The following is a 16,224-nucleotide window of genomic DNA, read 5'->3' on the forward strand; positions in this document are numbered from 1 at the left end:
ATCATTTACTCACTTCATGCCATCTCAGATGTATATGACTTTCTTTCTTCACATAAACATAAACAAAGATTTTTAAGGAAATAATCCATCTCTGTGAGTCCATATAATACAAGGGGATTGTAATTCATGTACATATGACAGTTGGTCGGAAGTGAGTTTTAATAGTTTTAAACGGTTTACATTATTAGTATTTTTCTTGTCTAGCCTATTGTTTCACTCCAGAAGTGATTGATTCATCCACTGAGGTCGCATGGACATCACGGTCACTGTGTGTGCTTTTTAAAGCATCTTTAGGACTCGCAGAGATGGATTACTTTCCTTTAAATTAAAGGAATTCGTGTTTATCCGTAGAAAGAAAGTAAAATGCATCTGGGACAGCATGAGGGTGAGTAAAATAAGTGAGAATTGTATTTTTGGGTGAACTTAACATTCATATGCTGTTGGTATGCTAATCCATGATCAGCATAAACTAATATAAATCAAGTGCAACCTCTTGTGTACTTGTGAACGGTGTTTGTTTTGATCTAGAGGAAATTAAAATATTTGCTATTTTATAAAAACAAAATAAATCAGGTGTCTGAAGATCAAGATCCCAGTCATTCAAATGTGATGTGTCTGAACAAAGTAAGATTATTGTCTGATGTGGACAGTGTATCTCTGGTACTATCACTCCATCCTCTGTGTCAGCATGAGAATTTTGTTTATGGAAAAGTTGCTCAACTCCCTGGAAAATGAGAAAGGAAACATATTATAATCAATACACACTGATTTGAACTCCCACATACAGTAACAAGTTGAAGACTTAAAATATTTATTTCAAACAAATTATATAAATGTTTTAAGGGATTTTACAGTACTAAATATTTACATCTGAGTCATGCACCATTTATCATCTGTAATACTGTTGTGTAACCAGTAGATGGCTGTTATAGCCCTATATATAAACATATACTGTATACATGGCTGTGTATTCCCTAGTTGCTGGATGTTTTCAGTCATAATTACTTGCATGTATTAAGTTTTGAATTTGGACATACATTTATTATTAAAGAGTATTAAAGATTAAACATTTTTCTCAGAAATGTTAATTTGAAGTGAACATTTTTGCATTATTATTAGTCAAATATGGACACAGAAAAAACATTTTGTTACTCATACTAGCTACATATAATAGCTTTATCAGTCATCTTTATCACACAAAAGTAATCAGAATAAATATTGTGACCAGGGTGATACTTCAAAATAATTGTGTGTTTATATATCATGAACAGAGACGTGGTCTGTGGTCTGAGTTCAAAAACTCTGCATCACAAATTGAGAAATTCAGGTTTAAATAGCTTTATTGGCATGGTAAAAAGGCTTTACATTGCCAAAGTTGAATCAGGCAGTGATTGACAGCGCTCTGGTCCAATGGCATCGGTCATTGTCTGATACAGTACTTTTTGTACTGTAGGCTACACAGTACAGATACTGTACAGTACTCTAGCCCAATGTTGTTTGGGGTGGCTGGGGGGAATATTATCTAATCGAAGCAACTATGATCTAATCAAAGACATAATCGTATGTAGATAAACAAGTCATGCAATGATTGGGCTAACAGTTGAATCAAGACAACACTGTATAATGATATGGGCTCACTGAGCTCTAAAATGCCTCACCACCTTAAAAAGCAAGTACTGTATTATAGATAGTATTAGTATTGTATAAAACAAATATTAAAAAAAAGACTTACCACGAGTATCCAGTATCCTGATAGTGACGATGACTAACGTTAATGTTAATGATATCATTCGTCTGTAGACTACAATTCCTTCTATAAGAAATCACCTCAACAATATTGTGTACCAGCAAATAAATACAGATACAAACTTAATATCAGTAAAATGAAATAGAAAACTGCTCTTACAGACGCTCACATTCAAACATGTAAACACAACACTGACGCCTTCACTTCCAGGTGACGAAGCTGTCAATCAAAAACTCAGTAGCCAATGAGAACACACTGCTACTAGCCCCGCCCAAACGAGAGATATGTGTCAGAATTGCGAACGAAAACTCAGGGAGCGTAAACGAAAACATCAGAAGCGTAACTGAAAACTCTGGAAGCGCATTTGTAAGTTCAGATCAGCGAACGAAATATGAGAAATAGTTAGCAAAACATTCTGTGTATTAAGAACGAAGTAAAAAAATGTGCCCGCGATTTATTCTTTTTCAGTATCAAAGATATTTTTTTCAGTTTCAATTTATATTTTCATCAGTTTCTTGAAAAGTTACGTTCATTATTATTGGCACAAAAGTAATTCCATAGACCTCAAAGTGCTTTACATAGAAGGGGGAATCTCCTCAACCACCACCAATGTGCAGCATCCACCTGCGACAGAACGCAATATGGCTATATATTACATATTGTAAATTAGATAAAACACTTACTTTCGCCGTTTCCCTGTTAAATAGCAAACCCATCCTGGTCTGGTCTGCTGCGCATCGCGTGTCAACGGAAATGCCTCTGAAGCCGCCTTTCCAGTGTTGCCAACTATTTTCAAAGGAAAGTAGCTAACGCCTTCCATAAAAGTCGCTAAATGTCGCTAGATGACGTCATACGTCAATTAGCATATTCGCGACGTAATCGCGTCGTACTTGCGTTCTGCTTGTCTAATGTGTTTTCTCTATAAATTAATGCTCAGCTCACATACTGTATTTAATATATTATAATATAATATAGCCGAATGTAAAATAAAGCTGTTCTCATTTCCTATATATGTTTTGTCAGACAATAGAACGAGAAGCTATGATATAGGCCTAGTGGATGACTAAATTTAGTAATACCGTAAGCAAAATAAAGCAATACCGTAAGCAAAAGAAAAGGAAGGAAACTAAATTATTTAATTAAAATAAAAAAGAAAAGCAGATAAGTGATAAATCCGTGGAAAAACACTGCTCATTCACGTCTCTCAGCGGCCGTGCGCTCAACAGATGAATGTGCTGCTGCTCCTCTCAGTCATTTACTGAACAGGGTAGACGTAGCTAGAGTGAGTGACGTTTGAAAAGTCGCTAAAAATAGCGACTCATTTGCGCGATTCTTTTGCAGTCTGTACGCGGAGGGGTGCTCTAACTGCAGCTGGGAGGGGCTGCTGCGCGAGGACTGGGCCGCCTGTGAGTGCTTTGGGACGGGGGTGGGACCCACGGCAGCACCCGCTGCTCGTTGAGAAGAGTAAGAACGATATGTGCTTTCACGTCAGAGAGTCTCCAAAAGTCTCCAATAACACCAGAAAAAGTCGCTAGATTTGTGGCTAGTCGCTTTTTGGAAAATGTGTCGCTAGAGGGGTCTTAATACTTGCTAAATATAGCGGCAAAGTCGCTAAGTTGGCAACACTGCGCCTTTCCACTGCACACGACATTCGCACACGATTGTTGCATTTCGGCCCCTAGTGTCAGTCGAACGGAACTTTGAAATTGGTCGTGAAGCAACCGTTACCCTCGCCTCGGCTATTCACAATGGTTAAATTAATGATTTTAATGAATGTGCTGTAATGTAATGTACTTAGTACTGTGTGAAGTTTAGAGAAATTGTCACAAATGAAAATGAAATCTGGTGATGTAGAATTTAAAATAAAAACTATTGATATGTAAAATATTCAACTGTATCTTGTAGAATACACTCTAATAAATAATTTTGTAATTAAAATGTGTGCGTGTGTGTAGTTTTAAATATTGTATTTCATCTAATGTTGATTATACAGTATATGACCATGATTGACTATAGGGATAGGGCTCCACTCAGGACAAGATAAGAGCATGAGTCAAGTGCAGCATTATACTGATTGGTAAACTGCACTGTGTTGCACTTTCCAAAAAAAATTTAAAAAAAATAAATTCTGATAATTTACTCCCCCTGGTGTCATCAAAGATATCCATGTCTTTCTTTCTTCAGTCGAAAATAAATTAAGGTTTTTGAGGAAAACATTACAGGATTTTTATACGCAGAATGGACTTCAATGGTAACCAAATATTCAAATGTTCAAAGAAGGTTCAAATGTCCATCTGAATGTAGCTTCAAAGTCTCGACACGATCCCAGTCAAGAAATAAGGGTCTTACCTAGCCAAACGATCGGACATTTTCTAAAAAAAAATATATATATACATTTGAAACTTCTTTGAACATTTGAATAGTTGTTTGCCATTAAAGTCCATTCTGTGTATAAAATATTAAGAAAGAGACATGGATATCTTGGATGACAGGGTGATTTTGAAAGTGAACTAATACTTTAAGATATATGCTGGACATGAATATTAAATTAGCATTATTTTCCTATGTTTTTACATCATGAAAATCTATATGGCTTTTGTATGTAGGACATACAGTATACGACATATATGATTAAAAATACATTAATATTATGCAATTTATATATGTGGATTTTTTATTCCAAACTGTTTTAATTATTCTTATTTGTTATGCTTATTTTAATTTCTTCTATGCAAAGCACTTTGAATGACCATTGTGTATGAAATGTGCTATATAAATAAACTTGCCTTGCCTTGCCTAATTGCTACCCTTTCCTTCTCTCTAATTTAAGCCATGGACAGGAAGAGTAGGAGGAGAGAGTATGACAGGGAGTGGGTCACTTTGAAAAGACTAAGCAAACTACAAAGAAAAACGGAACAAACAGAGTCAGAACTTTTAGAAACAGCCAAATTTGAAACTGCTGACACAAATATGGTGGAAATAATGGAAAACCAAGAGATACATGACATAAACATGGACAATGATGAAAATGAAATGCTGAACTTAGAAACAGAACACATTTCTGAAGATTCAGATGTTTTGATAGATGATGAATTTTCAGATGATGATTCCCTGATGATGGGTGATTCAAATTCAAATATAGCCAGTGACATCGCTTCTTGGAGCATAGAAAATGGAATTGCCCATAATGCTACGGATAGTCTTCTAAAATTATTAAAGAAACATGGAACAAACGGCCTTCCATCTTGTTCCAGAACCTTGCTTGAGACTCCAAAACCGGTGTTGGGTAAGTTACTCAAAAAAAGTAATTCATACAAATTACTAATTACTACTTTAAAATTGTAATTTGATTACATTACTGATTACTGCATGTAAAAATTAATCAGATTACTAATTACTTTACTTTCAAGTTACTTTGAAAACCTATTAAAACTACAAGAATGCACTACAAAGTGAAACTCAGTTCTTTCCGTAATTTAATATTGCAGAATACAGACATCCCAAGTCTCCTGGAAGTTGCGGGAGTCTCCCGCATGTTGAAAGCGGGTCCCTGATGCCCGCAAATTAGTTCAAATCTCCCGGAATCTAGAGCGAGCTAGAAAGAGCGCGCATGCGAGACAGAAGAGAGGGCTGTTTCTCAATATGTTCTTGTGGACTTGTGAAACGTCATCAGTCGCTGCCCAAGTACTGTTCCAATTCAAAGTTCACATCTATAGCCAAGTCCAGTTCAAGACCCCTGATGTGTTCCTGATCCGCCCCTTTTACCCAGGATGCATCGAGAGGTGACTTTAACTTTGTAGCCTATTAAAGAGCTGACTTATGTTTGACTGAACTGTTTGCTTTATTTCTCATTATACAGCTTCTTATACCTTTTAGGCTACTTATACTTTTATACTGGATATTATTGAGCAGTAAAACTGACATTTAACAAAAAGAGACAGGGTTGTGTAATTTTATTATTATTTTATATATTTTAAAATATATAGAATATTTTTTATATTTATTTTACTATACATGCTCTTCACTGTATGTACATGTATAATAAAATAAAATGACAAGCCTGTCTCTGTTAAATGTCAGTTTTAAGGATCAATAATGTTTCATATTTTTAAAATGAAAACAAAAGAAGCAGCGTTGTGTTTTATATATCGTGTTGTTATAAATATATGCAGTGAAGATAATCAACATATATAATCAACAATATAGCTACATAAAGAGATAACCAGAGTAGCCAGAGCATGCTGAGTGACGCGATCAAGAACGCACTGTTCCGTTTGCAAAATAACTCTCATGCCTCGCGAGTTTGTTCTCCTGGGTCAAACTTGGCAAGTCTGAACTACCAAGGACGCAAGTCCGAAGTTTGCGTAGGCTACTTCTATTGAGAAACAGTCAGACTGTGCTCCAAACCGTGTAGCGCTGCGTGTGTGTGTGTGTGTGTGTGTGTGTGTGTGCCTCATGAAGCGCGTTCTCCAGTAATTCATTAAAGCGCATGCTGATGCAGCCGGCCAAACGTGATTAGAAATGCATTTTACTAAATATTTTTTTCTAAATACATTTGTAACGCAAGTAACTTAATTTTATTGACATCAGTAACTGTAATCAAATTACATAAATTTAAAATGTTATGAGTTACATTACTGTGTTACCATGAAAAGTAATTAGAATGCAAGGCAAGGCAAGGCAAGTTTATTTATATAGCACATTTCATACACAATGGTAATTCAAAGTGCTTTACATAGAAGAAATTAAAGTAATCAAAAGAAATCAGAATAATTAAAACAGTTTAGAATAAAAGATAAAATACAGAAATAATCAAAAGAAATCAGAATAATTAAAACAGTTTAGAGTAAAAGATAAAATACAGAAATAATCAAATGAAATCAGAATAATTAAAAACATAAAATAAAATACAGTACAAACAGTCGGACGAACAGTGGCACAGTGCTCATTCAGTAAATGCACAGTTAAACAGATGTGTTTTGAATACACTAACACATTACTTTGTAACGCGTTATACCCAACTCTGCCAAAAACTGTAAATATTCAGCACAAGTCAAGAATGGAGTATTTCTACTTTGGAGTAGAAAAAATGTTAAATAATCACATACAGCAATACCCGTTCGAAACAACTGAGAAGAGGCATACCCTGGAGTTGAGACTTAATATTGATGGCCTCCCACTCTTCAAAAGTTCAAAAACTTGCTTTTGGTAAGTTCTTTGCAGCACCAATCTAAAACCTACAAATGTGTTCCCAGTGGCCATCACATGTGGAAAAACAAAGCTCGATGATTTGGAATTTCTATGTGACACAGTTGAGGAAATTCGGAAATTGGAGAAAGAGGGTCTGTGGTACCATGGAAGACGCATCATAGTTAAAATTAGCGGCATTATCTATGATGCACCTGCCAAGGCCTTCGTCAAATCAATCAAACAATTCTCCGGGTATTATGGATGTGACAGATGCATTCAGAAAGGTCAGTGGCTGGGGCGTATGACATATCAACAGGTAGACAATCTTCAGTTGCGTACTGACAGGTCTTTCAGACAAAGGCAACAGGAAGAGCACCACAACAGAGATCAAGAAACTCCATTTTGCCAGCTAAATATTGATATGGTTTCTGGTTTCCCTATTGATTATATGCATCAAGCATGTCTTGGAGTGATGAAAAAACTTGTCCTGACATGGATTCGAGGGCCAAAAGAGACAAGGATGTCTGCTGGACACACAATGATTGTAAGCAACAAGCTTGAAAATCTCCGAAACAGCATTCCAAGTGTGTTTGCCAGACGCCCCAGGGGACTAAATGAAATTGACAGATGGAAAGCGACTGAGTACAGACAGCTAATGTTGTACACAGGAAAGGTTGTTCTGAAAGGAATTCTTAAAAAAGAGCTGTTCGACAACTTCATATGCTTCTCCACAGCAATGTGCATTCTGGTCCAACCAAGTCTCACAAGGAAACACTGGCAATACGAGAGAGATCTCTTGAGATTTTTTGTGCTACAGTGCAGAGAACTGTATGGAGAAGGTTTCCTTGTGTACATTGTCCATCAGATGCTCCATATTGCAGATGTTGCAAAACAGTTTGAGGGTCTGGATGAATGTAGTGCTTTTCCATTTGAAAACTTCAACCAGAAACTAAAGAGAATGGTTCATTCTGGAAGAAGTCCACTGGTTCAGGTAACAAGAAGAATTCTTGAAGGGGAAAAGATGCAGAAGGGAACAATGGAGGAACACATAAAGTGTACAAGACCCAACAATTTGTTTGGAGTTGACCAGACCTTCTTTGAGGTTATTGAAGAAGATGGGCTTGAAAAACAAACACTCCAATGTAGGGTCTACGACAAGACAGCTCCCCTCTACCCAGAGCCCTGTGACTCTCGCATTGTTGCTTCCTATGTTAGCAAAGCAAGGGAGACAACAATTAGCAGAGTATTAAAATCTCATCTCAAATCTCAAGCAATTATGATTGACCATGTGGATAAGAACCATATTTAGTTTCTTTACATTTTGCACACCGATCATGGACATTACTTGACCCTATGAACATTTAAAATGTGGATGACATTTCAGGAAATCATGCAACACTAATAATGCAAAATTTATAGTAATCATGATTTAGTAAAACCAAGAATTCATGATTATTCAGGATTTATTACAGGAATATTTAGATAAAATATCTGTAAGTGAATCATTTAAAAAATATATATACAAATTGTTTTTGTTTGTTTTTATCCTTATTTGCTACAAAATTGCTTTATTTACCGATTAGCTAATTTAAAATGACCAATAACCAAATTCTATTTTTTTAGATGATTACCTACGTTGTGGTAGAGTTTGAAAAAGAGAAGACTGTTGCACTTGTATGCAGGTCATGGATTGTGGCAAATGGAAATGTAAGTATTGCTATTGCATAGATTTTGTGATAAAGTACATACACTATATGGACTGTATAATATTGTAAAAGCCTTTTCACTGTTTGAATGGTATATGATTGGAATTTTGTCTAAACAAACAAACAGATTTTGAGCTGCTACTGGCCTCCATCTGAGCCATCTAAGAAGGCAAAAAGTGGAGACCTGCCTGATAAGAGGACGTGGCGCCTCTTTAAAATCAGAATTCTGGAAAAATCCTTTACATGTAAGTGAAAATGTTTTGATTTCAAATTTTGACTGCATACTCTGGGTCTGTTAGCTACCTAGCTAAATATATATATTTAGAATACTTTAATGCTAATGCTTAAATATACTTAGCTTCATGTTTACGGAGATGTGGGGTGGTACCATGGTGGGCAACTGATGTAACCGGTGTTGCGGCTGAACATCTTTAACCTGTAACAAATATGTAGCCCTGCAACAAGCAAAAAATTTAGACCTAACTTTGTATCTGTTTTTTATACATATTTATACATTTTTAATGTTTAATTCAGATTTTTAGTGTTGTAAAAATAAAGTGGCAACATCATTAGAGCAAGTACACCAACAATATTGGCTTCCATATGCTTGATCATTTAATCGTAATTTAATTTTTTAGCAAATTATCAGAAAGCTCTGGTTTACCTAAAGCGTGCTGAGGAGCTCTCCAATATTGAAACGGATGGAGACTCCCAAATGAAGAAAAGAACACACAGGCGACCAAGTCGTTTCGAAAGTGATACGGAGGATGGTAAATAATTTAAATACACTGTTACTGCATCTAAATATCAATCTATCCTCTTTACGCCGTGGATGATCTGAAAACGCAGACAAGCTGGAGTTCAGCGATCTTCATTTGAGATTTTCTACTTAAATTAAAGTGTCATTCAGTCGGTCTGTGTTCTGTCACGAGCCGCTTACGCTGTTTGTGCGACTAAATCTGCGATCAAAATGCAGGCTGATATACAGCAGTGCAGGCCCGGGCTGGGTAATCGGGAGAATTCCCGGTGGGCCTCTTCACTTTTGGGCCGGTCGAGGATTTTTTTTTTTTTACATTTGTCACGTTAGTTACATTAGGCTACACACGTTTTGCATTCTTCTGACACCGCAGCGCGCAGCCTCTGCATGGGTTGTACCATGTGAGGGAGTTCTCCTCCCCTCCACTCCTATAGAGTTGGTTGGGTCCATAGCCCGTCTTTTCCAAAACGTTTTCTCAGGTAGGCTACCGCGGCACCGCCTACCGATAGCTGGGCCGGCCCTACCATAACGGTACGCATCAGGGAGGATGGATGGGAGGAAGAGGCCAGGAGGTATGGAAGTTTGTTTCCGCCACAGAATAAAACATTTTAAAAGATAATTGCGACTTTTTATCTCAGAATTTCGAGATATAAAGTCAGAATTGCGTGAAATAAAGTCGCAATTGCTTCTTATAAAGTCAGAATCGCAAGATATAAAGTCAGAATTGCGTGAAATAAAGTCGCAATTGCTTCTTATAAAGTCAGAATCGCAAGATATAAAGTCAGAATTGTGTGAAATTAAGTCGCAATTGCTTCTAATAAAGTCTAAGTAAATTATTATTTAACTTAACAGAAAATATATGTCCACGGTGACTGTCTGTGACAGTGTGAAAATGAACTGTCTGTCAACTAATTAGAATCAGGCATTTAGCAAAATTTGGAATGATATAACCGTTTCAATATATGTGGTTTTCACTCACAGAATTGCCCACACCAGCAAAGCATCCTAGGTCCAAATGTATGGATGGAAACCTCAAGATACCTCAAGCTCCTGTTTTATAAATAATAGGCAACATGATGAGCCATTGCCACAAGACAGTAAGTAACCTGCAAGATCGTTTTGTTTAAAGTTGTTTACATCAAACTAACCAATAAAAATAGATCAAAAATAAACGAGCTAATACAAAATGTTTATTACCATTTAAAATTAACAGACAGGAATGCTACAACACCTTGCCCATCAAGTAAGTGTTCAAAAATATTCTGCATATATATATATATATATATATACATACATACATACATACACACACATTAATAATTTTATTAATTAACAAACATTTAGAAGGAATGTTTTGGGATCAATATAAGTTAAGCTCCATTACCAACACTTGAGAAGAAACGGGTACAATAGGACCTTCAGTTTCTAGTAATATGCACAATGGCAATGAATACATTTTATGCTCTGTCAATAAACTAAATCTTAACTTTCCTTTGTTAAATGTGTGTTGTTGTTTTTTTACCTCATAGCATCAGCAGTGGCCTGTCAGAGGACAGAAGAAGAGCAAAGTAATTACTTTTATGCTACACTGAGTTGTTGTGTTTACATGTTATATGCAATGCAGAATTTAAATGCATGTGTTGTATTTTTATGGTCAGACTACCGAACACTGAATCGAAAGGTTGATGAAATTATTGCAGAGCTGCGTCAGCTGCGAGAAATGATTTTGAAACAGCAGCAAGAAGTCATGGAAGAGCAGGCAATATCTGTGGAACAGATGCAGACAGAGGAAGAGCTGTTAAACAAAGAAAGGCCATTTAGAAAATCCATGGTGATTACCTTTCTGTATAAAAATCAAAGTATACATATTTACATTAAATTATAGACACTATATTTATATATATATATTTAATTATAAAACGGTTAGTTCCTATCCTTGATTCTGATTGGTCAATAGCTGTGCTTTATTCACGATAAAACAGGGCTATGACCGCTTCACCCAACGGTTCTGTTTATCACTGCGCAACACTGCGGTTCCTATGTTGTTTCTATTTGAGCTTTCATTCATATTACACATTAGAACGTTGTTGCTGTTCACGGTCAGGGACTATTTTTTTCTAGCGGAAGAAAGGCTTTTAGTGATTTTACTTCATGAAAGTTGCACTAATACATATTTTTTTTACTTTAATATTTTTATTGTGTGGTAACCGTTTTATAAAAGCAATAAGGTACTCGAGGCAAGTGCTTCATGATTACACAGCCTCTCGTACCTTATTGTTTTTGTTAAGAGTTTACACAACACAAGGAAGCTTGTTTCAATCTTTGAATTAAATGTTAAATGTGTGTAGGTCTAACACCAGTATTCAGAAATACTACAGACACATAATAAAGTAATCAAATGTAAAATAACAGTCTTTTAGTTCTGTTTCCTGATTAAATTAAATACATAGGCTAATAATTCTCATTCATTACAATTAAAGCTATCTTTTGTTGTTTTGACGACAACATTAATGACAGACGCATAGCCTATGGCTGCTGTCACTTTTACAGCTAATGCACGGATCCATTGCTGTTTTCATTATACTGTCTGTCACACTGTCACATGCGTTTTATACATAACCGACTGTGTTTATGAGTATACTTACCAAGACCGGAAGTTTTACACAATTTTGCGTTTTTCCCCCCATTAAAGCGATTTAATCCGCGAAAAATAACTTTAGTTCCCTTTCGTTGTCACTCCGAGTTACGTCGGATGACGACGAATGGGGTTTCGCTTAGAAAGCCTATCAACTTCGAGTATTACAAAACGAGCCAATGGCAAAGAAATGCCATGGGTCTGCGGAATTTGCATGGCGTAACTCCGCCCCACCTCGTGGGTATAAAAGGAGGAAGCCGGCAGCAAGCAGATATGTTTTCGCTTCGGAGCCAAGTGTATTCTTCTCTCCACAAGCCATCTCTGAATTGTCAGCTTTACAAACGAGTACCTTGAGTGTTGGTGTGACGGCGATCTACGGCGAGATTGTGCTTCCTGCTGATCTGTTGCAGTGGTCTGCCAGTCGGTGCGTTTCTCCCCGGGTGCTTCAACACTTGAGTTTTCTCTCACTAAAAGAGCTTACACGTGGCACGTCTTTTTAAAGATGTCTCGCCCGTGTACTTCTGGTTGCGGCAGATTGGTATCGGACTCTGATGGGCACGAGCGTTGCATAGTATGTTTGGGCATTGATCATGCTAGAGCAGCGCTCGTGGATGACTCATGTTCTCTCTGTGGGAACATGACCATCGCGTCATTACGGTCGAGACTCCGTGAACTCGCAAGAGTGAGAGTCCCCTCATCCACCCCCCGTCCTGCGGCTGGTGGCCAGGGTGATCTGAGGGTTACGGTCTGGAACAAGGCGCCGACTATGTGTCCGCGACCCCAGCCCCCCTCTTCAATGACGGTGCCCGCTAGTGAACTGCTGATTCCCGCGGGTCTACCCTCTGGTGGCCCGCGTGCTTCAGTTGAAGCTACAGGGGAAGATGCCATGTCTGTTGCAGCATCACTAGGCGGGTTTGACTCTTCTGGAAGTGAGGGCTCGTCACAGCTGCCACCTTCCGGTGTGCATACGGCTGTACCACACCATGTGCTCGAGTCTGATCCGGAGATGACGGCCATGCTTTCCCGGGCAGCCGCGAGCATCGGACTTGAGTGGAGGCCTCCACCCTGTCCTGAGCGCTCGCGGCTGGACGATTGGTTTTTGGGTAAGGCCGCCGACCCTCGTCCTCGGCAAACCCCAATACCTTTCTTCCCGGATGTGCATGATGAGATCTCGAAGTCCTGGAAGACCCCCCTGTCTTCTCGGGACCGCTCGCTGGTCTCATCCGCCTTTCCTCCCCTCGATGAGGCAGCTGCCCGTGGGTACACTGGGCTTCCCCCGGTTGAACGCTCTGTTGCCATGCAACTATGCCCTCAGAGTGCTTCTTCTCGGGGCGAGCCTAAGCACCCATCCAAAGCCTGTAGATTTTCGTCGACCCTGGTGGCGAAGTCTTACAGAGCGGCGGGACAGGCGGCTGCTTCACTGCATGCTATGGCCACTCTGCAGGTCTACCAGGCCCAGATGCTCAGAGACATGCACGAGGGTAGGACAAACCCAGGGCTCTTTGATGAGCTGCGCGCCGCGACCGACCTTGCTCTCCGGGCGACGAAGGTTACCGCGCGCTCCCTGGGTTTGGTGATGTCCACAGCTGTGGTCCAGGAGCGACATCTGTGGCTGAACCTGGCTGACATGCGGGACGCTGAGCGGACCCGTCTGCTTAACGCCCCCTTGTCCCAGGCCGGCCTCTTCGGCGGTGCAGTTGAAGACTTTGCCCAACAGAAACAGACCGAGGGAAACAGACCGAGGCCATCAGACACATTCTGCCCCGCCGGCCCGCTGCTGCCTCCACCTTGCCGGCCGGGCAGACGCCTCGACCTGTTTCCCGCCGAGGGCGCCCTCCTGCGGCTCCCGCCCCTCCCGCCCGGACCACGCAGCAGCCTCCACCCAGGGCCGGTCGCGGAGGAAGCCGTAAGAAGGCGCCACAGCCCTCTCCTGCCCCGCCCCCCGCTAAACGCCGGGCCAAGCGGCGCTCCTGAGACGGGCTGCTCAGGGATGATGATTGTTTCGCAGGAGGTGGTAGCAGGACCACTCCTTCCCCCGGTGGAGGGCCGGGGGAGAATCTTTTGTTCTCCACTCCCCGCTGCTCACCCACGGGTGGGCAGCACACTAATGTGGTTAAAGTCAGAAACAATCCCCTCTTCCCTGAGCTCACAGAGTTCTCGGGCGACACAGAGCGCCGCCCACAAGCCGTGCTCTCCTCGCCCCCCTCTGTCCCAGAGGCGGTTGACACGGCGTGCCGTCCACGGACCGCTTCGCCCCTGTCCCCCTCTGTCGCCAGACCCCTGGCAGAGCAGGCCCCCGCGGGACGACCAGCCTGGTCCTCCCCTGGCCCCCTCTGCCAGGGCGCGGTTGCTAACTGTGCCCCCTCTCCGGGCCGCTATGCCGTCCACATCTGGGCCAGTTACTCCGCTTCGCTGCCCCTCCGGGGGGACGCCTGTGGCTCGCATGATCCCGTTGGTTCAGTTCCTGGGAGCCTGGCTAGAGCTTCCCCGTCTGTCCCACTGGATCGCGCGTACCGTCAGGCTCAGCTATGCGATTCAGTTCGCACGGTCTCCTCCCCGCTTCAGGGGAGTCCACTCCACTTTGGTCGGTGGCAATGCCCCTATCATGAGAGCAGAGATTGCCACCCTGCTGGCGAAGGGTGCAATCGAGACTGTCCCTCCAGCCGAGATGAGGTCCGGCTTCTACAGCCCCTACTTCATTGTCCCCAAGAAAACCGGTGGGTTACGGCCAATCCTGGACTTGCGCGTGCTGAACCGCTCCCTTCACCGGATGCCGTTCAAGATGCTCACCGCCAAACGCGTTTTCGAATGCATACGGCCCCAGGATTGGTTTGCAGCGATCGACCTGAAGGACGCCTACTTTCATGTCTCCATTCTTCCTCGACACAGACCGTTCCTCCGGGTTGCTTTCGAGGGGCAGGCATACCAGTACGCGGTTCTCCCTTTCGGGCTAGCCCTGTCTCCTCGCATCTTCACGAGGGTCGTCGAGGCCCTCGGTGGGGAAGCACGACCTGATCATCAGGTTCCTGAGAGGAGCGAGGAGACTAAATCCTCCTCGTCCTCCTCTCGTTCCCTCTTGGGACCTCTCAGTGGTTCTAACTGCCCTTAAGAGTGCTCCCTTTGAGCCCCTGCAATCAGTCGAGCTTAAGTTCCTGTCTATGAAGACAGCGCTCCTGGTTGCACTGGCCTCCATCAAGAGGGTTGGGGACCTGCACGCATTCTCCGTTGACGAAGCGTGCCTGGAATTTGGGCCGGCTTCCTCTCACGTGATCCTGAGACCCCGGCCTGGATATGTGCCCAAGGTTCCTACCACTCCCTTTCGGGACCAGGTGGTGAACCTGCAAGCGCTGCCCTCGGAGAAGGCAGACCCAGCCTTGGCACTGCTCTGTCCAGTACGCGCTCTCCGCGCCTATGAAGACAGAACGCAGTGTTTCAGGACCTCAGACCAGCTCTTTGTCTGTTATGGTGGGAAGCTGAAGGGAAAGGCTCTCTCCAAGCAAAGGTTGTCTCACTGGATAGTGGACACCATTGCTTTGGCTTACCAGCAGCAAGGTCGACCGTGCCCCCTTGGTGTGACTGCCCACTCCACCCGGAGTGTGGCGTCCTCTTGGGCTCTAGCGCATGGCGCCTCGCTAACAGACATCTGCAGAGCTGCAGGCTGGGCGACACCTAACACATTCGCCAGATTCTATAATCTCCGAGTGGAGCCTGTGTCCTCTCGTGTACTCGCTTCAACCAGCTAGTACCGGACCCGCTCAGGTGTCTTCGCTTGCTCGCCATTCCATTCCACGGACTGGATACGTGCGATATTTTCCTCAGGTGAGCTTCTCCGAAAGCCCTGAGCTCCTCCAGCACTCCTGACGTCGGCGCCAGTGTCTATTGCCTGTGCGTCGGCTAGGTGCCTCCCGTGTGCATGGTCCCTCCTCTGAGCGACCCCCACATGTGTATTTCCACTGTAAGCCTCTCTGAGCGTGTGTCTTTCCCTTGGCAAGCCACCTTGCCACCCCTGGGGTTGAAATATTCCACCTGCGGCTGGACACCCCAGTGTTTTCCATATGCTTCCTTCGGGTCATATGTGTATTCTCTAAGTTCCCCCCTCTGGGCTGGCATTAATTGCATACTTACCCTAAGCTTGGGATATGCTTCCCAGTGTACCTTGGTATTCCTGTGTTATATGGAGTCCTTTGTC

The 16,224-nt window shown here is 41.9% G+C and overlaps 1 long non-coding RNA gene across 1 annotated transcript; it reads right to left on the reverse strand.

The window, feature by feature from the left end:
• Positions 1 to 556: 556 nt before the first annotated feature.
• Positions 557 to 1,769, reverse strand: LOC143733394 (uncharacterized). The gene is made up of 2 exons (XR_013201341.1): positions 1,733 to 1,769; positions 557 to 724 (listed from the first exon to the last, which is right to left on the reverse strand). It is a non-coding gene; the product is annotated as an uncharacterized LOC143733394 (long non-coding RNA).
• Between the last annotated feature and the right edge of the window lie 14,455 nt (positions 1,770 to 16,224).

This window comes from Siphateles boraxobius, unplaced genomic scaffold (assembly GCF_051911475.1).
Source record: "Siphateles boraxobius isolate OS27281-9 unplaced genomic scaffold, OSU_SipBor_1 99, whole genome shotgun sequence".
NCBI classification, from domain to species: Eukaryota; Metazoa; Chordata; class Actinopteri; order Cypriniformes; family Leuciscidae; genus Siphateles; species Siphateles boraxobius.